Source organism: Lygodium microphyllum, chromosome 6 (genome assembly GCF_053477565.2).
Source record: "Lygodium microphyllum isolate KBCC chromosome 6, Lygodium_microphyllum_v1.1.10, whole genome shotgun sequence".
Lineage (NCBI taxonomy): Eukaryota > Viridiplantae > Streptophyta > Polypodiopsida > Schizaeales > Lygodiaceae > Lygodium > Lygodium microphyllum.
Genome location: NC_141140.1, coordinates 105,425,803 through 105,448,798, shown reverse-complemented (window position 1 = coordinate 105,448,798; position 22,996 = coordinate 105,425,803). Strand labels below are relative to the sequence as shown.

At 39.1% G+C, this 22,996-nt stretch overlaps 1 pseudogene; it reads right to left on the bottom strand.

The window, feature by feature from the left end:
• Nucleotides 1-3,783: 3,783 nt before the first annotated feature.
• Nucleotides 3,784-4,882, bottom strand: LOC148034904 (uncharacterized; annotated as a pseudogene).
• Nucleotides 4,883-22,996: the final 18,114 nt, after the last annotated feature.

Here is a 22,996-nt window from a genome sequence, read left to right as displayed (position 1 = left end):
CCATGGTAGAGTTTATAATTGTTGTTTGGTTATATACAAGAATCAACTTGAAAGTGCTTAATGGTTTCTTGCCTAGACTCAACTTAACAATCACACTCACAATTGAGGGGAGGGTGGTTGCTTTCTCCTCACGAGGTAACACTAAAAAAAGTAATTATATGTGGCTATTTTATTACTTTTAGTGGGAAAATTTTACTCCTTCCACTCTTCAAATTAGAACATTGATGACTCCATTGATTCCTCTAGAGTAACATAAGTAATTTATGCTTAGAAAAATTTCAAGTAACAATCACCTAGTTTTTATTGTTTTATTAGGCAAATTTTCATTGGATGACTCAAATTATTGATTATTGAGTATAGAAGAGGAATTTATAGTTACTAGTATTCTCTCTACAATTTAGTATTAATCTTCATGCTTGTAGCTAGTTTTGCATTAACTTGATATATCTATTGAACATTTCAATTTGGTTGTTTGAATGCACATGATAACCTTTGGTGAGAATATGGACATGAGGTTAAAGCATTATTATTGGAGCATATGTATTTAATGTGATGGGCATACTATTAGGAATAAAGAATATCGTAGAATTATTTAAAGTTGTATTTTTCTTAGAAGTTATTACAAGGTTATTATGTTTTATATCAAAAATACATAAATACAAACATGAGAGATGTGTATAGATCACTCATGTTTGGGGGGGGGGGACATCGTGCCAAAATCATGTGTTGTGCAATTTGATTTTGTCTATCCTGTTTGCAACTTTGAGATAGACAACATGAAGAATCTTATGCAAATACTAATAGATCTCTACTCATGTGATATTGGTGGATTCAAAAAAGACACTCCTTCCCATATGGAGAACTTTATTTAGCAATACAATATGCAAGATTTGAGGTATACAAAAGTTTGAACAAAGTCACTTTGTCATCTTGTCAATATGCTTTTGAGATTTCTTGTCAATATCATATATGATCTAGATACTAAGTATTTCTAACACCTCCCTTGGTGCCTAATTGTTTGGATACTCAAGGTATTTTTAGTTGATAATTATGAGCTTCTAGGAACCCTAGGCTTTAAGCAAATGCTCAAACTATCTAAATGGGGGTAGTTCTAGATTGATTAATTTCTCTTTTGCTTTAGTTCTTGATCTTCTCCTTTGTAATGTTGGCTCTTACTTTGGACTTTTCTTTACTTGCTCATGTTTTTGACATTGGTTCTTACTCTCATACACTTTATCTTTGATGCTTTGTTCCTTGGATCATATGCTATTATTAGTGAGCCTTATACTTTATTGGTGACTCTTTGTACTTGGATCCCTATGTTTGTGCATTTTATCCATTAAAGGGTTCCTCAAAATTTTCTCAAAGTGAGAAGTAGAGAGGATACAAGGTTATGTATATTTCTTACAAATAGTATGTAAAGTAGAGGAATGAAAAGCTTCAGGCCAATGATTTTAATGCATGCATGCTAATAAAAGGGACTGAAAGGGAAATAAATACATTTTAAAGAGTCATGTCGACCTCTCAAAACTTCATTTTCCTCTAAGTTCACATAGGAAACCTTTGTTCTTCCACTTACATATCAGGGCACGTCAGATGCATCAAGACACTCATGTTTGCATGCTTGGGCTCTAGGCTCACCCATCCTTGTGATATGTCAATATTATAATCAATGTACACCTCTTAAATGTATTGGTTTTTCTTTTGAAACTAGGTCTCGTGACATATACTGGTGCCATGCCTACTCGGTATCCAAAAAGTGTGGAGTCTTGAGGCTTTCCAAGGTCCAAAGTGTATGCAAAGAATGAATGTGCATCTATTGAATGCATTCATCATTCCTAAAGCTCCGAATCAGTCCAACATCTCTAGTAGACAGAGGCCCTAGGAACAAGAAAGAAAGCAATGAAGAAAGAAAGTAATATAATCTCCATCTTCCCTCTAATGTCTATAGATATCCTACACAAATACACACATTGGTGCCCTTCGCAAGCGATTGCGTGCTTTCTTTTGTTTTGATCTTGATTTCTTTTTTTCTCCCAAGCTCATGTGTGTACTCTCAGATTCACAGCTTCCCTGGGCAAACTCCTCTATTCATTCTGCTCTGCTAGCCACGCATGAATGAGCTGGTGCAAACCCCAGGGAGGACAACAGAGAAAACGGGAGAAGAGATTGCCCCCATAATCTGTGTACCATGGCGGCTTCCAAGAAGGATGCCCAGCCGGCTACACTAGCACTCGCCAATCCCAACAGCAAAGAAGCCAACTCGAGCTCCATGGCTCTTGCCCCCAAGGGAGGAGTGCAGGCTAGCAAGGAGATTGCCCTCCAGAGTGCCAAACAGAATATCAAAGAGAATACTGGTCCGATTCAGATCCTCGGTGGCAAAGGAAGTTCTACTGCACTAGCCTTCAAGGACCACTTGGTGGCAATTGTAGGGACTAACCCCCCTGCAGTCGTGGACTATATAAGTGCAGGTTGCATGCCTTTCTGCATGAGACTGTATCTCCCATTACACCCAATCAGGCACTACTACTGGAGAGACCCTTTTCCTCGGAGGAAATCAAGGAAATGGTGCTCAGCTTCAAACTAGGTAAGTCTCTTGGTCTTGATGGATCAAGGACTCCTTGTAGAGACCTTTCAGAAGCTATGGCTGGCCTATGGGCTTGACTTGGTAGCAGTATGGATTTGTCCATGGAAGACGGATTCATGATGCAGTCTTAAACCTCATCTATTCGATGAATTATGCAGGCCTAGCTATGCAGACTGGCTTCCTCCTAATCAACATGGATTCGGATAAAACATATGATAGAGTTACGACGTAGCTGGGCCTTCATCTTGGCTGTCCTCTCTGCAATGAGATTTGGACCAGTCTTCATCAACGTGGTAACTACCATTTTCAATGGTGCGTCTGCTGCTATTAATATTAATGGAACTCTCTCTTCTCCTTTTGTTCTATGCAGCAGGGTTTCCCAGTGGCACCATTGCTCTTTGCTCTCATCATGGATCCTCTGTTACACAGAATATATAACGCTATCCAAGATGGTGTTATCAAAGTTTTGCTCCTGTCCGATGGGTCACAAGCAGTGATCCAATTCTTTGCTGACAACAATGCATCGATCTGTGGAGGGTAACAGGGAGTCTATCTCCCACCTGATGGAGATCTATGTGGAGTTCTCGCTACTTTCCAAGGTCAATTAGGCCAAAACGGAGCTGTTCTTCCTATGGATTTCTTACTGTCTCACTTAGATAGGAAATCTTTGGCTCAACTCAGTTATTGGGATGTTCTCACAAGTCCAAGGAGCTGGTTTGGAGAGCTTGGTTGGCAAAGCATAGAGCCTACCATAGTTTTTCCATACGCGAATCAAACGTCAAACGCAAACGCGTATGAAAGTATGAAACGAGTATGATTCAGACCCTAGACCTGAATCATACGCGACCCTACTTTTTTTACATATTCTTAACAAAATATGAGAAAAATACACAACTTTAAGATATGATAAACATGTGCTAATTTCAAAATAAAAGAACAATGCACAACTCTTGAACTTTGAAGAATGAGACTCGAGAGTTTGAGACAATATAGAAGGATTCATGACTCATCATTCAACTTTCAAGGAATTGACATGATATATGATACATCTGTCATCAAGATTCAAGCCAAGTTGCCCAATGCCAATTGCATAGTAGACTAAAAAGTGAAAGGGAACAACCAAAAGCAAAACTGAAAATTGCATAATAGAGTCACATCATATATCATGATTCATGATTCATCTGTCATCAACTAATCTACTCATCATCTTCATCATTCTCAAGAGTGCAGTCCTCCTCCTCCTCCTCCTCCTCCTCCTCCTCCTTATCATCATCATCATCATCATTGTCGTCGTCGTCGTCATCATCATCATCCTCCTCCCTCTGATGTGGACCAAGAGAACTCGAGCCAGGAGCATCACTAGTGCTTGTCTCCCTCTATGGCACTGGCAATGAGGCTACGATGTCCTCTTCCTCTCATATCTGCTGCAATGCAAGCAATCGATCATCATCCTTCTCCTTGTTAAGCATGTCCAATGTAACCTCAATCTTTTCATAGCCTGATTCCTTAATTTTATTGATAAGACGAAGGTTTGTATGAATATATACAAGCTACTAAGTACGTTTTGGAAGCAATTTATTCCTTCTCTTTGTTTGAATAAGTGAAAATGTGCTCCAATTTCTCTCACAAGGAGAGGCACAAGATCCTTGTGAGAGTATTCTTAAAGCCAATTGCTTCAATCTAGGTACGCATGGGCCAAATGTCTCCCACCATTTCACACCCTGATGCATTCTTTTCTCATCTCTTGCAAGTGGCCGAGAAAATGCACCTGATTCCGACTTGTACATGTCAAGCTCATCACATAGAATACCTTGCATATCCACATTATATTTTGTGTACCTCTCTATCACTGTCATCCATCCTTCATGCACCTTCTTATCGCTATCAGGATTCTTGGCTCTCCAAACAGGATGCAAAACAAAGGCTGCAGGATATAAGGGTGAGTGCATCATATCCCATCTGTCAACACAAAGGCCTTTGATTTCTTGCACCCTAGACTCAGTCACTCATTCCAAGGAATCCATTTTCTCTATCATCCGATCTGTCATCTCATACAAAAGCCCCATCGTGGCCCCTTCTCTATCAGCAAGACAGAGGATTTTAAGAATGGGTGCACAAATCTTAACGATCATCTTGGCATCATTCCAAAAACATGCACCCAAAACAATCTCAACTACTTCCTTTCCCTTTACTGTACGTGAAGCTTTCTTCCTTACCCAAGCATCACTAAACAACCATATGCCGTAAACCATTGTAGCATCTCTCATTCAAAAAGTTCACTAACATGGTAAACATGTAAGCAAATCGTGTGGTCGATGGCTTCAATAGTTCTTTTTGACTGAATTGGCGATACAATGCCAATCAGCTCAGAGCCTCAGAGGCTCAGATAACCTCACACTGCACATAATTTACAAACTGAGAGAGAGGCCTGTAATCTTCTCTTGAATATTCAAACTTCAATGTTCCAACTGGCCTAGTGGCAACAACTTCAGTCTTCAAACTTCATATTCCAAAGGTTCAAAGTTCAAACTTCAGACTTCAGACTCCAGAGTTCAAACTTCAGAGTCCAGAGTCCACACTTCAGGCTTCAGCTTTCAAATTTTAGAACTTAATTTTCAGCCACTGTGCAATGACCAGTCATTGCAGTGTGTGGTGTGCACTGTGCACTGTAGTCCCAGGCTCCAGCCTCCAGGTCTATAACCTCGAATCTCAATATTCAGCCATCAGGTCTGTAGACTGTGAAGTTGTGAACAGTGAAGAGTCTGGACTCTGAAGACTCACTCTAGTCTGCACTGCTCAGTGCTCACTTTTGGTTAACAAATTTGTAGGATTTTAATCAGTTGAGATCTTGACAAGCTCAGTAGATTTACCCTCAAAAATCTATCTGATGAAGTGGTAATGTATCTCAATGTGTTTTTTCTTCGCATGGAAGACAAGATTCTTGGCCAATTGAATGGCACTCATAGAATCCGAATGTAGTGTAGGGACCACATCGGTAATGCTAAGGTCTACTACTAGATAGCCTAACTAAAAAGCCTCTTTGCAAATCTCAGTGGTTGTAATATACTCTCTCTATAGTAGATAGGGTCGTGTATTTTTACATCATGGACATCCAAGAAATAACATCTCTGACAAAGGTGAAGACATAGCCAGAGTTGGACTTTTCGATGTTTGCATGTCTACATAATCAAAGTGAGTATATCCCATGACTCTTATATCTTGGCTACTATAATAGATACATATAGCTATTGTGCCCTTCAGCTATCTCATGATACCCTTGATGACATTCCAATGCCGTCGGCGAGGTGAAGCCATATAGCATGCCACAACTCCTATTACAGATGCTATGTTAGGATGAGTGGCTATCATGGCAGACATGAAGCTGCTCATTGTGAATGCATAAGGGATCTTGGCTATCTCAGCTTCTACTAATCAAACTGTGAACAATTAGCACAACTACCTTTCATGTGAGAATGTAAATGGCAGTCAATAGGCTTAACATTTTGCAAATGAAACTACTCAAGGACCTTTTGAATGTACTCTTGCAACAAATAGAAAAGTCTGTAAGAGTGATAATGTGTAATGTGTATTCCAAGAATATGTGAAGTCTTTCCCATGCCCTTGATCTCAAATCTCTTCTTGAGCTGATTTTTCAAGGCATAGACTCATCACGAGTACTCTTAACAATGAAGATATCATCCACATAGAGGATCAAAATCATAAGGCTACCATCACGAGCTTTCTTCATGTATAAACATGAATCCATATCACTATGGGAATATTCATGTGAATGTATAAAAGCATTAAACTTGTGGTACCATTTCCTAGGTACCTACTTAAGGCCATGAAGACTCTTTTGCAATTTGCATACTAGGTGTTCCTTACCATGTTCCACAAAGCTCTTAGGCTGCTCCATGTGAATCTCATCATGCAAGTCTCCAGGAAGAAACCTGTATTGATATCAATCCTAATAAAAATTTAAGTCATTGAGCAACCAAAGCTAGTACGAAGCGCATGATAATCTTCACAATAGAAGAAAAACTTCATCAAAGCCCACACCATATTCTTGCTTGAAACCCTTAGTATCCAAATTGGCCTTGTATTCTTGCTTGAGACATCCAGGGGTACTTTTCAACTTGTACATCCACTTGCATGGCAAAGTACGCTTTCCATTAGCCATGACCTCTCCTAAGAGTAACTATCACCTTTGCACATGGCCTCATTATAAGTAAGAGACTCACAAGAATCTATCACCATAACATAATCCATAGAGGGCTCAAATTGCGTAGGTGGTTGTTTATCTCTAATAGATTGCCTCAAATCTGGATGTGGGGTATGTACATCCTGTAGAGCATTAGGGACTTGGGCCACTAGGATATTAGCTGTTGCTGTAGGCTGTCTGGTTGGCTGCATAGTAATAGGAGGTTCCTCTTGAAAGATCACCTTGCGTATCTCAACAACATGCTCAGGTTACTTATCCATTTTTTCTTCACGGAAAACATCATGTTTGCAGATAACCTTCCGAGCATGTGGATCCCACAGGTGATAACTCATCTCATCTACATCCTCATAACCAAGAAAGATACATTTTCTAAACTTAGAATCCAACTTACTGCACTTGTCCTTGGGTATGTGGCCAAAAGCCTCACAACCAAAGACGCAAATGAGCATATGAGGGAGATTTTCCAGACCATACCTCCTATGTAATGTGATAGTCAAGTGTAGTACATGGAAACCAATTTATCAAGTGTATGGCAATAGCAATTGCCTTAGCCCAAAAATGTTGTAGTAAGTCTGTGTGGCAAAGCATAGTGCAAACTTGGTCTTGAATTGTTCTATTCATGTGCTCAACCATACCATTTTGGGGTGTGGTATATGAGGCGGTCAATTGACGCTTAATATCCCTCTCGTCACAAAATTGCTCAAAGGATTTAGAAACATGTTTACCCCCATTATCTGACCTTTTAGGTATTTCGGTCTATATCAAGACTGGTTCTCAATCTCGTCACAAAATTGCTCAAAGGATTTAGAAACATGTTTACCCCCATTATTTGACCTTTTAGGTATTTCAGTCTATATCAGGACTAGTTCTCAATCAAAGTAAGCCGACACTGAAATATAACCAAGATTTTGATTTTTGCTTAATAGGATATGCCTAAATTCTATGTGTATAGTTATCAATTAAAATAACGAAATACTTCACGTCACCTAACGACTTGCAAGATATGGGATCACATACATTCGAATGATCGAGAATCAATGGGTTTACCCATGCGTGTCATACCAAACTTTTTATGCGTGTTACTTGTTTGCTTGTCATGTTAACAATGATCACAAGACTTAAAGCACTTATAATCAAGGGACGGAAGATACTGTAAATGAGTAAGCATTTTCATTTCTTTCAAGGATATGTGTCTAAGGTGATGATGCCACAGAGATACACATGAAATTGCATCCACTATCAAAACATGGTCAATTGACCCATATACAAGCAAGGGGTAGAGAGTATCGAACTTAGCACCACGTGCAATGACAAGATTTCCGTGGGTAATCTTCAATGAGGAATCACCAAAAGAAACTAGATAACTTGCATTATCCAAAGTGCCAGGAGAGAGAAGACTCTGCAAAAGCCAGTCCGTAATGTACATCATGAAGAGTGAACATGCAACCTAAATCAAACTATGGCTAGACATCACCAATACCAACTATCTCCAATGCCAATTCATTACCCAAACGGACATATCCAATCAAACTGCGATAGGAGTGAAGCCACCCTCTATGGGGGGTCACATGAAAAGGAGCCCCCGAATCTATCAACCAACATTGAGTATACCGTGATAAAGCATCAGTTAGTTGTGAAGTGTTAAGAGAAGAACCTACAAGTATGAAATTATCGTCATAATCAATCTACACAATATTAACCTCCAATCTTAACATTGGACTTGCTAGGGATAATGTTGTGATCATCATTTTTGTTGTATGCTTTACCCTTGCCTTTTTCTTTGTGCTTATTCTCTCACATTTTATGGCACTGTGGTCGAATATGCTCTACTTTTCCACAACAATGATAAGTCAATGAGGACTTACGACCATGAGACTTACTGTGAGATTGTGCATGTGATCGAGAGAGCGAGACTGCTGAGAGTCTTTGTTATGATGATTATTACCGCCCCTATCATTATTGCCTCTAATTGTCAAAGCATGAAAAGTGTAGGAAGCATCGGCATTCTTCTTGTTAACCTCTTTGATCAAGAGTGCACCCTCTACATCTTGCAACTATAACCCATCAGTAGGTATGTTAGTACACATAGTAATATAAAATGTATCCCATGATTCAGGTAGTGTAACTAAGAGGAAAAAGCCAATAAGAGTGTCCTTAAATTCAATACCCTATGAAAACAAATGACTTATAATTGAATGACTCATTTAGGTGGGTTGACAAAGAAGTGCCCTTCTTCATGTGAAGGTCTATGAGTTGCTTTAGCCTATATATCCGAGAAGCAAGCTTTGCTTGTCATAGACATTGTGAATCTTTTTTCATAATTCCCATGCAGTTTGCCCATCAGACACAACATTATAGAATACTTGTTTAGAGAAGGATAATATGGTAGTGGACTTACAAAGCTCATCTAATTCAGCACAATCATCTGCATCAATAAGCTTGGGCTTGATACCCTTATGTTTCAAGGGCCTACCTTGCATTTTCTGCACTAAAACTTGCTAGATTTGGGCCTTTCAGTGGTTGTCTTCTTGTTGAAGTGCATGCATTGAAAATTTGAAAAGACTAACATATGGATTTAGAACTCTTAGCAAAAGAAACTAACAAAGTATCAAACATTTGCTTTCCCAACCTTTAATACTTGTTAGGCATATCAAATAGACATATTTTATCCAACCTTTTCAACCCTTAATTTAGCATCAACTACACAAAGATAATGCCATTGCCAATACATTAAGTGGCTAACCTAACATCAACAATCATTTTATGATCTATACTATATTATTTGATGTTGTGAGATTTACTTATGTATTCTAATTTTTCTAACGTTTGGAAAAGATAGCCTTCTAATGGTTGCTTTATATCTTATGGTTTTTTTTTTTTGAGAAATGTTTGTGGGTAACTCATCCATTTAGGAAAATGGTTTTTGAAGGTGAGGATTAACCAAATGCTTACATAAAGACATATTAAGCTACTTTCAAACTTATTGAGAAACAATTTCATTGGTCTAATTTTGAAAATGGCATACTTGTTTTTATATTTGATTGAAGATTATATGTCAATGTGTTAATATCACCATGGACGCCGATACGGATTGATAATGCCTTTCATCACTACCTAATTATTCATGAGAACACATCTCAATGGACTTTATTAGAGTTATTTCTACCATATTTGCAAAAAATGACATAATTTGGACATCCATTGATAGGCTCAACAAACAAGTTTTATTTGTTGCATGTGAGAAAATGTTATATATGATGTGAACTTTTATTTCATGTAATGTATATACATGCTAAGCTTTTAGCATAACTATCATAATCACGAGTTACTTGTATTGTGCTATTATATATCCTACCTTTAACCATTCTATTTGGTGAATGACTACAAAAATGCTAGAGAGATTACAATAGGATTGTAGTATTTATTGCAATCCCACTAGTAGCACTTCATTGGATTTCTTCCCAAGTTCTAGAGAATGCCAATTTGCATGTCTACTTACTAGTAAAATGCACCACATTCTTGTTTTCTAGTGATGATTTTTTTGTAATGCATGAGTGAACAGATAATATAGAGATAAGTAAAGCATTGTATTGATGTGGCGAGCTCTAGGCCATCTGACTAAGCTTTCTAACAAATAACTTATACAACTAGTGCTTGAATTTGAGGGGGCCCATCATAATAAGATATTCTTGTCTAAGCTAGCTAATACAATTATCACGCTTATCCATGTCGTGACAATCAAAGAGCAGAGTATTCCTTTTGCTATGTTGGGGGTAAAGGTGGTTGTGCCTAGCTACCCGCATATTAGTTACACTAACAATACCCACACACCTGTACATTGCAAGTGGTGGTGGTGGGCGCCCATGTATTAGTTACACTAACAGTACCTACATACCCGCACCTGTACATTGCATGTGGCGGGTGTCCATTACTATCACTTCATTCTTTATTCTTTCAATGATATTTGAATAAAGGAAAGACTGGTCACACATTGTGACTGTTGGAGTTCCCACATTGTGTGTGTGTGTGTGTCTCTCTCTCTTGCTCTTGCTCCTTCCACCACAACTCTTACTTCTGCTCCATGCTTCCACTTCAGGACTTACTCCCTTCAACTGATATCAAAGCCATTGCATCGGCATTGATGAGCTCAACCTGACATTGCTTCAGCTTTTGAAGAAAATCTTCAGTTCATAGTTTCAATGGTAGCCATGGATTCTTCACCTCGAGATATGAATCTTTCTCCCGCTTCTTTCTCGATTGCTCCCTCCACTTGAGGCTTGTTTCGGAGTTTCAAGACCATTGCCTAATCTCGAGCAAGTGCTCAACAGCACTTAGGACCAACAGTAGGAGGAGCAATAGGGACAATAACATCAACATGATTTGTGCATGTTTGCTACCCCTTCTTGATCAATCTATCCCATCCTCCAACTCTTGGCACTCCTCTCGGCTCTTAGCAATCACTAGCAATCATCCCCGATACTCCTTAGCATTGGTCACTTGAGCCTTGGAGCTCCCAACCCCCATTCCTTGCTGTCAAAAACAATAGACCTGTTGTTATACATATCTCAACAAATTTTTCTAAGACATTGGAGCTTGTATATACTTCCCGGGATGTTTATATGCTTATGTATTGATGTTGGATACTTAGGGGATGTTTATATGCGTATGTATTGATGTTGGATACTTAGGGGATGATATGGCATTGATGTGAGATAGCATTGGAATAACTTGAGCACTCTTTTGCTTAGTTTTATAGAGGTTTTTTATTGTTGTAATATAATAGGGTTGAATGCTATTTTATCAGTGAAGGCATATGTGTATTTCTCTCAAGTGCTTATAGATTATCCTGGGTGATATAACAATGCTTATCGTTCATATTAAATGTTTATTTATGCTTTTAAATTGTATTTTAGTTAAGATTGGAGCTTTGAATCTTGACATTGACTATTATTCATTGTTACATATGGTTATTTGATGCTCTAGTAAGAGCTTTGCAAGATACTTGGATCAGATGATCCTAGATGTATGTTACTTGGATCTTGGATCTATGGATGCCTTCCACCTGATGTTTTGAGCTTTTTTTGATTGTTTGGTATTCAACTTTCATTCCCATAGGAGCCACTTCTTGACATTTGGAGGTTACATTGAGCTTTTGGTTACATAGTTGAGCTTGAGGGTCTTACAGTGAGACCGTGGGACATTTGGAGGTTACATTGAGCTTTTGGTTACATAGTTGAGCTTGAGGGTCTTACAGTGAGACTGTGGGACTTGGTGACATATACATGCTCTTGTCATGCTTTATGTACGCAATTGATGCTTAGTGGGCTGATTTGACATTACTTTTTGGGGTGAAACCTATCTTTGTCACAATGTTGTTAGTGATGTATGCATCTTAATTGGTTATGCATTGAGCTTTCATTTCATTGCTCAGTCTGTTGTGTCTCTAATTAGTCTCTTTTGTTTCCCATACCTACTTTATGCATGATGATTATGCCTATGGGATGTATCTCAATCTAACACACTGATTCTTTGACAATTCTCACTATCAGTCACATATTCACTCATTGCTAGTTAGAGCTATTCCATGGCAGTTACAATTTGTCTTATATCAATGATTGCCCATCCTTGGCATTGATATCTTATTGTTGTACTTCATTTTTAGCATATTGTAATTACAGTTTACTACACTATTTATGTGAGCAATCACCTTCATTTGAAAACTCTTTGCATTAAGTTTGTGGATAGTTCATTACTTGGTCAATAGCCCTTTGTTTTCGACTTGATCTGGCAATGGTTTTAGGGTTGTTTGTTGCAGTAATTACAGCATGCTTTTTTGACAATTAGTGCACTTATTTGCCTTCATAATAGCTAGTGGCTCGATTGATAGTGTTATCTTTAATATTGACAAGTTGGATAGCATTTTTTAGAGTCCTTCTTATCTATCATCGATCCATTTACTATGGTCAGTTCGTTGATGATTATTCTATCTTTTTTCACTTTGTGCTCTACTAATTGCATTGACTAGAATGGGAAGGATATCTTTTTCCTCAATCATTTTAATAGTGGAGAGACTAAAGGGGCATCAAACACACGATTTCCTTGCTAGCTTTACATCTTGGGTAATCCTAATACATGTGGGTGATTTCATATTTAGGGCACCATTGGTCTACTTCATTCTATTTAGTCTATCATGCCTTTGTGGATAACACAAGGATGTGTGTTGTGATTGTTCGTAGTTCCAACAAGCTAGCATTTCTCTTGGCTAGATCCTTCCTCTCGTTGTCTTCCTCAATCTAAGATCATGATAGGCATATGTCTATAATCCATTAGGATCAGGACAAAGGGGTTAGTGTACCTCTCTTACTTTGGTTTAGACAACACTTTTGTTCCATATGTAGTTAAACGATCATCTTGCATAATAATTTCATGAGCATTCTCTTAAAGTCATGTAATTGAAGAGCATGTGCTTTTGTTACCATATGTTTCATCTTGTCAAAGGCTTCTTGTTGTGAATCCTCCCAATGAAAGACAATGCATGTTTGAAGAAGCATGCTAATGGTGAGATAATCAATGACAAGTTATAGATAAAGTTCCTACAAAATCTATAAAGACTTAGAAAAGACCAAAGCTCATACATATTTTTGGGTTCATGTCATTTCTAGAGAGCTTCCACCTTCTTTGGGAAATTGAAATGCCTTTTTAGATGCAATTTGATCCAATTTATTTTTTGAAAAAAAAAATTAACTTTCTTAGGATTTGATCCAATTTATTTTTTGCACAACTTGAAGGCAGGAGATGTGTTCTTTATACTTCTTTTCAAACTTACTAAAGGCCAAGTGACATTAAAGAAATATTTGTAATGATCCAACCGAGTTCTTATGGCATTCTTCTAAATATCCTTGTGAGCCATTCGAACTTGATGACTTTAGATCTATCTTGTTGAAAACACTAGCTCCTTTCAAACTCTAGATCCATCTTGTTGAAAACACTAGCTCCTTTTGAAGCAAATCGTATATCCTAGGGATTTGATCATAGTTCTTAATATCCATCGTGGTCAAATATCTATAATATCCATCGTGGTCAAATATCTATAATACTATGGGTGCAACATAAGAACTACTAGGTTGGATGAGGTTTTTGATTTAGAAGTCCCTAGGTTTGTTTATGAATCTCTTGTTTTTCAATTTGATTTGATGATAAGGTGCCTTACAAGGAAGTTTTGGTATTATGTCAATGGTCTTCAAGTATATATTAAGGTAATTTTAGTGGTAGATCATCTATGAAACACTCTAGAAATTGTTAATGTGAAGGAGTTAATGTATCTTCAAATTTATATAGCTCATAGACAAGAGATACAAAAGCTCAACACATAGTAGATGCAAGCCTTGGTTGAGATAATATATTTATTTATTGGTTGAGACATATCATTGGATCGAAAATAATTATTGGCTTAGAAAGAGTTAGAGTACCCCTCAAATGGATTGGAGTTGTTAAATTGGATATTTCCCTAAATAAGTGATCATTACTTATAAATACTCAAGTGATGCTACTAGTAAATTGCCAAATACAATTATTGGAATAAATTACTCTTGGAGAATCAATGTAATGATTAGGGTTTTGATTCAAAAGGCCCAAAAAGTGAAACCTCTTTTAAATTGTGAATAAATTGATTATTTGTAACAAATTGTCACAGACGCTTACTATGTACTCTCACTATTTATGCACCATAATTAGCATAGCTCTAATCACCATTTTTAAATTCCTCTTGCATATTGACATAACTAAATAATTGTATGATTCACTTCTAAATACAAGGATATGCAAATGTTGGTTACAAGGTCATTCACACCCACATTAACACATTAATATGAATGGATAGATAGGATTTTTTGTGGAAAATCTTCAAGAAATATATAGGGTTGTGACAAATGAAAAATTTAGTTGTCAATTGTACCAAATTTCTCTAAAACACTTGAAAATGAAGGTTTTTAAGCACCTTTTTTCTAGCTTTCTACAGTCTTAGTGGATTAAAGAAAAGAATCACCGATTTATATAGGGTCAAGAAACCATGAGAATCTCTTATTATTGCAATAGTTTTGGAAAGCATATACACCAAAGCACAACACAACTAACATGGCCCAAAGTCCATCTTTCTAAATTATTGGGCGCCTTGTTCCTTATGCAACTAAAACACCTCATTACATTACAACATGGCCCAAAGTCCATCTTTCTAAATTATTGGGTGCCTTGTTCCTTATGCAACTAAAACACCTCATTACATTACCTTTTCCCATCCTTTGCCACACTACAAGCCTTAAAATTTGCAAGTTTCCATAGTTTCAAACATGGGTCCTCACAAAGTGGATTGATGTGCTTGATTTAGTAGTCCAAGTGCCTTGTAAAAATCCTCAAATGCATGCTAATACTCAAGACTCCCCAACTACTATAGTATAATGAAGAAATCGCTAGTATAATGCAACTAGTTGTGTTGGAGTGCAGCGCTACCTTCTCACAACCTTTTGGAGGACAAGAGAATTGTGCACACTATTAAAACACTACCTTCCTATTTACATTGTTAGTGATTCCATGTCTAGATGGGTGAAGCTACCAATATACTACTAGAGCATGGTTTGAGGATTGCAAGGTAATTTTAGATTGTAGCAAGGCATTTTGTTTCGCAAAAATTTGGGTTTCTTGTATGAATTTATAAGTTTTAGGGGGCTCAAAACAAAAGGAAATAAACGCTGCAAGAATGATATGCATGAACTAAAACTAGAAAAGTACAAGAGATAGTTTGCCAATCATATAAACCAAGATGGAACACATGGCACTATAGCCATACATGGAACTGAAACAAATTGTGAGATTGAACCACATCCAAGTGATCAGCAAAACCGATCAAGAAAAACCATGACAATCTCCTATCTGTTCTTGCACTATTGTGTCATGAACTATCATGCCATTATCACCCCACTTTGCATCCAAGAGTTCATTCTAAATAGCCAAGAGAACTTCCTTCACTAAATCATCTTTAGTGCACTCTCTTTGCTACAATCACTACACACAACATATTCTTCACTATGTGTAGTCCAACTTGTGGTATCTTCTCTTGAGGATGTTATCCACCCCTCTTCTATATAAGCTATTCAAGATAACCTGATATGACTTGCTCTTCAAAGCTAATCTCCCCCCTTGGTCGTCAGAGGATAGACTCTGTAGGTATCAATCCCTTAACTAAAAAATGTTGCAATTGATTGTAGAAGAAGTCAAGATCCATGACTTGCACCTCAAATAGCTTAGCATTTGGTAGCTAATCAGGTTCTCCAACTTCAAGATCATCACCTTGAAGCATATCAAGTAATCTACAATTGCATACTCTTTCCCCCTAGAGTGTGAATGCCCTTATAATCAAATTATTATAGTAGTAACATCCACCTTGCTAGTACTTTGATTAACTAAGGCTTATGGATTAAAATTAATAGGGCCTAATGGTTAACATGAAAGATGACTTGATTCCCTAACAAATAATGGCAGGACTTTTGTAAGAAATATGCTATCCCTAATCTTTCTCTCTCCATCATCTTCTCTATTGTACTAAGTATCATTTTAGCCTAATATATTGGGTTGAATCAACTTGGAACATTTCTTACATCAATACCACTTCTATAGCCAAATTTAAAATATCAACAAAGGTATGGAAGGATAGGTTCTATGCAGAAGGTTGTAGAATAGGAGATTCAATCAGCATCTTCTTAAGTACCCAAAAAGCATTTTCTTGATCCTCCTGCCATACAAACTACATGATTTTTTAGTGAGGGTAGTGAGGGGAGAAAAAATATGGGAAAATTACCCCAAATACCTACTATGTCACTTAACTTAGTCTACAAATCTCATAGCTTCCTAAATGTTCGTTGGATCTTTACCCTTTTGAATAGGAGATATCTTCTTGGGGTCAATGGTCATTCCCTCTTCTAATAAAATATGACTAACAACACTCTCCTATTAGTTGGAAAAACATATTTACATGGGTTTAAGAACATGTTGAACTTCTTACATCTCTTAAAGCATAACCTTAGATGTTTTAGGTGGTCTTTCTTGCTCCCAAAGACACAAAAGTCATCAATGAACACTCTCATAAAAGTTATGTAAGGATTAAAGGTCTTGTGAGCAACTATCTAAAACTCTAAAGGTCCATTTTTCAATCCAAAGTTCATGATAGTGCTAACATAAGCTCCCATGCAATGATAAAAGGAGTCCTATCCATGTCCTCTAGAGGCATCTTAATTTGGTTATAGTTTGAAAACCCATCCAAGAAGCTATACATGACATGCTTGGCTACATCATCAAGAAGGGAATCAATGAATGAGATCATGAATGGACAAAAAATTGTTGTAGAATTGAACTTCTTGTAGTCAACACAAACCCTGATCTTCCCATTCTTTTTGGGCACCACAACTATTAGAGACAACCATGTCACTTCACTTTGATAGGATTGATAAAACTAACCCGCAAAGGCTTATCAATCTCTTTCTTAACTTGTTTAGCAGGGTTCATCATATACCTCTTTTATACAATTGGTTTCACATCCTTCTTCAGGTTAATCCTATGTTGGCATATTGTGGGATCAAAGCCTTTCATGATGGTGTAATCATGTTCGAATATGATTTGAGATTCTTTGCACAATTGTATCAAATCTTTATCGAAACCTTATTCCATATAAATGCTTACTTTGATTAGTTTAGACTCCATTCATGTTAACTTCCTACATGTTATCCCCCACAACTCTTGCAAACTTCTTCATGGTATGTTTATACCTCTTTTCAATTTGAATGATACCTCTTTGTCCTTCTTCATCCTAAACATCTAAATTGTCCATAAGCAGAGATTCTTTAGTATCTCACTTTTGAGATTCCCTTTGTTGTTCAAGATCAACCTGCATAGCTCCAAAATTTTGAAATATTTTATTCAATCCAGTCCTTGAACTTTCTTAAACTTTAGGTTGTTGTTTCCCAACCACAAGCTCTTTAGGATACTACCATGAGGGATTGTCAATTGTAGTTTGAATAGTTTTATATTCCATAACTCCATTTGTAGCAGTGATGGGCCCGTCAGGGGGTAGGCAACACCCACTTTGTGGAATCCGCCTCATGGGGTAACACCCACCTATCAGTGTTTCCACAAGTCTGCAGCAGAAGCGTAACACGACACAACATGGAACACGGAAGTGTAACACATCATGGAACAAGGTAACATGACACGATATCAAGGTAACACGACACGAAAAACGACGGGTCCTTCTTGAGGCCCGATTATGTATTCCAAGGTGCAACTAAGGCATGAGCATATTTACAAGAAAGCCAGAGGGCTTCAAGGACTTGGTTTCATGGGTGTAGCATGGAGCTATCAACGTGCATCGCACACTCGATGTCGTGGGGTGAGGGAGCTCAAAGGAGGACTACCCTCATACACACCTCCCCTTGAAAGAACTCGACGTTCTCATCAAGCATCAAAAACCAGACTCAAAGCCACAAGGTGCAGTGGTATGACTCAAAACATCAAGGGTCTAAACACGCCTCACTATCAAGATGGTCAGTGTTTACCTGCTAGACTCTTTTACTTCAAAAACTTAGGGGGACTTTGCCGATTCAATATCAAGCCGTCCACCAGGGTCTACCTCTGCTAGGTGCCATGCCCACGGATGTGGAACATGGTATTCTTAGACTCAAGGAAAATATCACCCACTAACTCAATTTACATATGTGGAGTGATTCGGGAAAGCTGACTAGGAAGACAACTATTACTATGCACTTCTGTTTGACCAAATTTACAATCACAGAATGGAGAAAAACCAAGTTAAGACAAGTCGTGCTCACTTGCAATAACATATGGTCCTGGCATTATGAGTGCACAGAAAATGTCAGTGGACTAGGGAAAACAGGTGGGTAACTCAACTGGGAGCATGCCATGCCATGAAAGCAAGGGCCCACGAAGTGGCACCCAAAAAGGATGGCCTTGATGGGCCTGATCTGTCAATCCATGAACCAAGTAGGAAAGATGGCCCCAATTGGCTTGCTTTGTCAATCGAAGAACAAAATAGGAAAGATGGCCCCAATTGGCATGGCTTGTCAATCCGGGGTAATCACAACATTTTTTAATTTGAAAATTCAAAATTTTCAATTCATCTCTACTCCATTCCAAGTCACTATAGACCTCATTGATGCATCGGTCCAGATCCCCGACAACACCGTACCAAGGGGCTTTTTACTGCCATTGAGCTTATCCACCTTGGACTGACATAAATCCACTCTCAAAGACTCCATTTTCATGTAATCTACTAGGAGTTGCCTCTTCTCTGCATACCTCCCCATTCGATTTCCTCTCTCATTGCATCCTTTTTTCTAAGACCAGGCTCACTCACTCGGGGGTCAGCACGTACTTGCGAAGGAGTTTTCTTTGATACCAAGTATGCGGGCCACCTCTCAGTCCGTCGTTAGGGGGTAGGCAACACCCACCCCGTGGAACCCGCCTCATGGGGTAACACCCACCTATCGGCGTTCCCACAAGTTTGTGGAAGTGTAACACGACACGACATGGGGCAAGGTAACACGATGTGATATCAAGCTAACATGACACGAAAAACGACGCATCCTTCTTGAGGCCTGAATATGTATTCCAAGGTGCAACTAAGGCATGAGCATATTTACAAGAAAGCCAGAGGGCTTCAAGGACTTGGTTTTAGGGGTGTAGCATGGAGCTATCAATGTGCATCACACACTCGACGCTGTGGGATGAGGGAGCTCAAAGGAGGACTACCCTCATACACACCTCCCCTTGAAAGAACTCGAAGTGCTCGTCGAGCATCAAAAACCAGACTCAAAGCCACAAGGGGTAGTGATATGACTCAAAACATCAGTGGTCTAAACACGGCTCACTATCAAGATGGTTAGTGTCTACCCGCTAAACTCTTTTACTTCAAAAACTTAGGGGGTCTTTTCTGACTCACTATCAAGCCGGCTAGGGTCTACCCGCTAGCCTACCATGCCCACGGACTCAATTACAAATGTGGAACATGGTGTTCTTAGACTAAAGGAAAATATAACCCACTGACTCAATTTACATATGTGGAGTGATTCGGGCAAGCGGACTAGGAAGACAACTATTACTATGCACTTCAGTTCGTCCATCTCCTGACCAAATTTACAATCATAGAATGGAGAAAAACCAAGTTAAGACAAGTCGTGCTCACTTGCAATAACAAATGGTCTTGGCATTATGAGTGCACAAAAAATGCTAGTGGAATAGGGAAAAGAGGCGGGTGACTCAACTGGGAGCATGCCACGCCATGAAAGCAAGGGCCCACAAAGTGGCACCCAAAGAAGGATGGCCCCGATTGGCCCAATCTATTAATCCATGAACCAAGTAGGAAAGATGGCCCCAATTGGCTTGCTCTGTTAATCCGTGAAAAAAATAGGAAAGATGGCCCCAATTGGCTTGGCTTATCAATCCGCGAAGATGGTAGGATAGAGCATTGAACCATGCTGGAATGGCCGCATCTCTCTATCTGCATGAGGCAACTTTTGAGCATTGTAGGGTGATCGCATACCTCAACTTGCGCGAGGTGCGCTTTGAAGATGCACCTCCCCTTGAAAAAAATTGGGCCTGAAAAGCCCACATGTTTTGAGTATATTGCCATCTTGTGAAGGTGGCACTTGTCCTTGTGCATAAAGCACGATTTGAAAGGGGAATGGCCTTTGATCTATACTCGTGGCTCCACGAGTCTTTCACTGCTTGTCTGGCAGCCTGAACAGTGGCCTTTCGTTTAGACTCCTGGTGTAAGGAGTTCTTCATTCTCTAGATTTTCATCCTTTTGATTTTCAATGGGGGTACATGATAAGTGGCCTTTCGTTTATCCTCCTAGCACAAGGAGCTTGCTAAATATTCATCATATGCATAAAAATTTCCCATTTGTTTATTCTCCCATTGCAAGGAGTCTTCTACAGTATCTGTAAAAACATTGGCCGTTTCTTTATCCTCCAGGCACAAGGAGTCTTCAAAAGAATCATCGCAAAAAATAGCCATTCGTTTATCCTCGTGGCTCAGGGTGTTACCCTCAAACGAACAAGGTGGAAAATCCAAAAAATCTAAAGCAGAATACAAGGCCAAGGCAAAAGCAGAATGGAGGACGAAGGCACGCTAAGAAAAATTGAGAAACACAAGAAGTGTGAAAAAGTGCTAAATCAAGGAGAGGCGCACAGGGAAAAGCGCAAGTCAAAAGTTTTGTGAAAGAGCGCAAGGCACACCATGATTTATTTTAAGAGTGCCCGTGCAAATTGTAAAGGTAGATGGGCCGTAGGAAGGAAGCTAGGAAGACAAGAGAACAATGGGAAAAAGGGCCTTAGCCATGGCCGGTCATGTAAAAAAGGGGATAAGGGGATGACCACCCAAAAGGGATTTAGGGTTTTGTATATAAAGTTCAAAAAGTGAATGAGAGCTTATTTCTTTGGTGTGTGGAACTAAGAGACTCACCTTCTTCTCTTTTCTCTTCTCTTGCTTGCTTGTGTGTGCTTGAGGGAGGGAGTGTGAGAGTTTGAGAGAGGGAGTGTGTGAGGGTGAGGGATCAAGGAGGCGAAGCTCTCCATCATCTCCTCTCTTCTTCTTCTGTCCTCTTCTCTTCTGTTCTCTTGTCTTGTGTGCAGCTATGGAGGATGGAGCTTGGAGGTGGAGGCTTGAGGATGCTTGAGCTTGACATCAAGAATCATGGAGCTATCGGAGTGCTTGAGAGAGGAAGCAATTCAATCATGCATCAAGGTAAGCTCACTACACTCATAGAGAAGGATAGTGCGTTGGCTATGTGAGAGGTAGCACTTAGTGCTCGCTTGAAACACTTGAACAATAAGCAGTTCGTGGGTCTTGGCAGTTGACCGCTGCTACATTTTGGTTCCATTGCCAGGACGATGGTGCTTGCTCAAAACGCTTGAACAATAAGCAGTTTGTGGGTCTTGGTCGTTGACTACCGCTACATTTTGGTTCCATTGCAAGGACGATGGATTCAAGCTTGAGCACTTGTGTGCTTCAAATCGAGCATCGAAGTAAGGGTTTCATCCCTAAGTCGAGCTTGAGATAGATAGGAGGTTTTGGGTCTTTAATCCGTACTACAAGTAAGTATTTTTGGTCTTTGATGGTGGTTAGTTCAATAGGAGAAATTAGTTCAGTACTTTACATTCGATTCTTATTGCATTTAGGGTAGGTTAAGGTTAGAAAATCGGTTGGAAAAGTGTAGCTGCTGTAAAATAGGCCAAATAGAATAGATCTGGAAAAAACGAGAGGAAGGAGAGCTGAAGGGGGTTGAGGCTGACAAGCGAGGGGGCAGATGTGGCAAGAACATTGTGAAAGACGTGTTTAATAGCCATGAGATCAAGGGGAAGCTCATATGAAACCCTAGTCGAGAGAGAGAGAGAGAGAGAGAGAGAGAGAGAGAGAGAGAGAGAGAGAGAGAGAGAGAGAGAGAGAGAGAGAGAGAGAGAGAGAGAGAGAGAGAGAGAGAGAGAGAGAGAGAGAGAGAGAGAGAGAGAGAGAGAGAGAGAGAGAGTATATTAACGTCTCTAAAAGGCCAATGTGGCCTATGAGACCAAAGCAATACATACAATGATGGTGTGTTTCTCATTTGGAACGAGAAAAGATGAAAAACATGCCTATAAGACTGAAAAAAATGAAATAGTGTCCTATGAAAGGGAACCATGTCAATGATCTAAAAGTGAAAGTAGAAAAAGGAAAACTCTCCATCAATGAGATGTTTGTCCTCTAAGGAGGTGTATCTTTGCATGGCTGAGGCGTCTCAGCAACCGTCTCCTGTGGCGTTCAATGATGGCTTTAATTTGTCTATGGTGTGGATGTCTAGGCCTTCGTCCAGGTGGATGTGGGTGCCTAGACCGGCTAAGTGCCACTGCTCTATCCAAAGGGAAACCTACAGAAGATGAGGTCCAATGATGATGTACTCTTGTAGGCTGTGTGGCAGTAGTAGTGGTATCTGCCATACTTTGTCGTGTATCAGTGAAAAAGCCAATGACTGCTCTCTGTCTATGTTAGCCGAGTTGTGGGGGCCTCCTGCTCCGTAGAATTTTTGCTTTGTGCCTCTAGAGCTCCAAGAGTAAAGATCCCAAGCATCTCTGATTCTCAAACTGCATGAT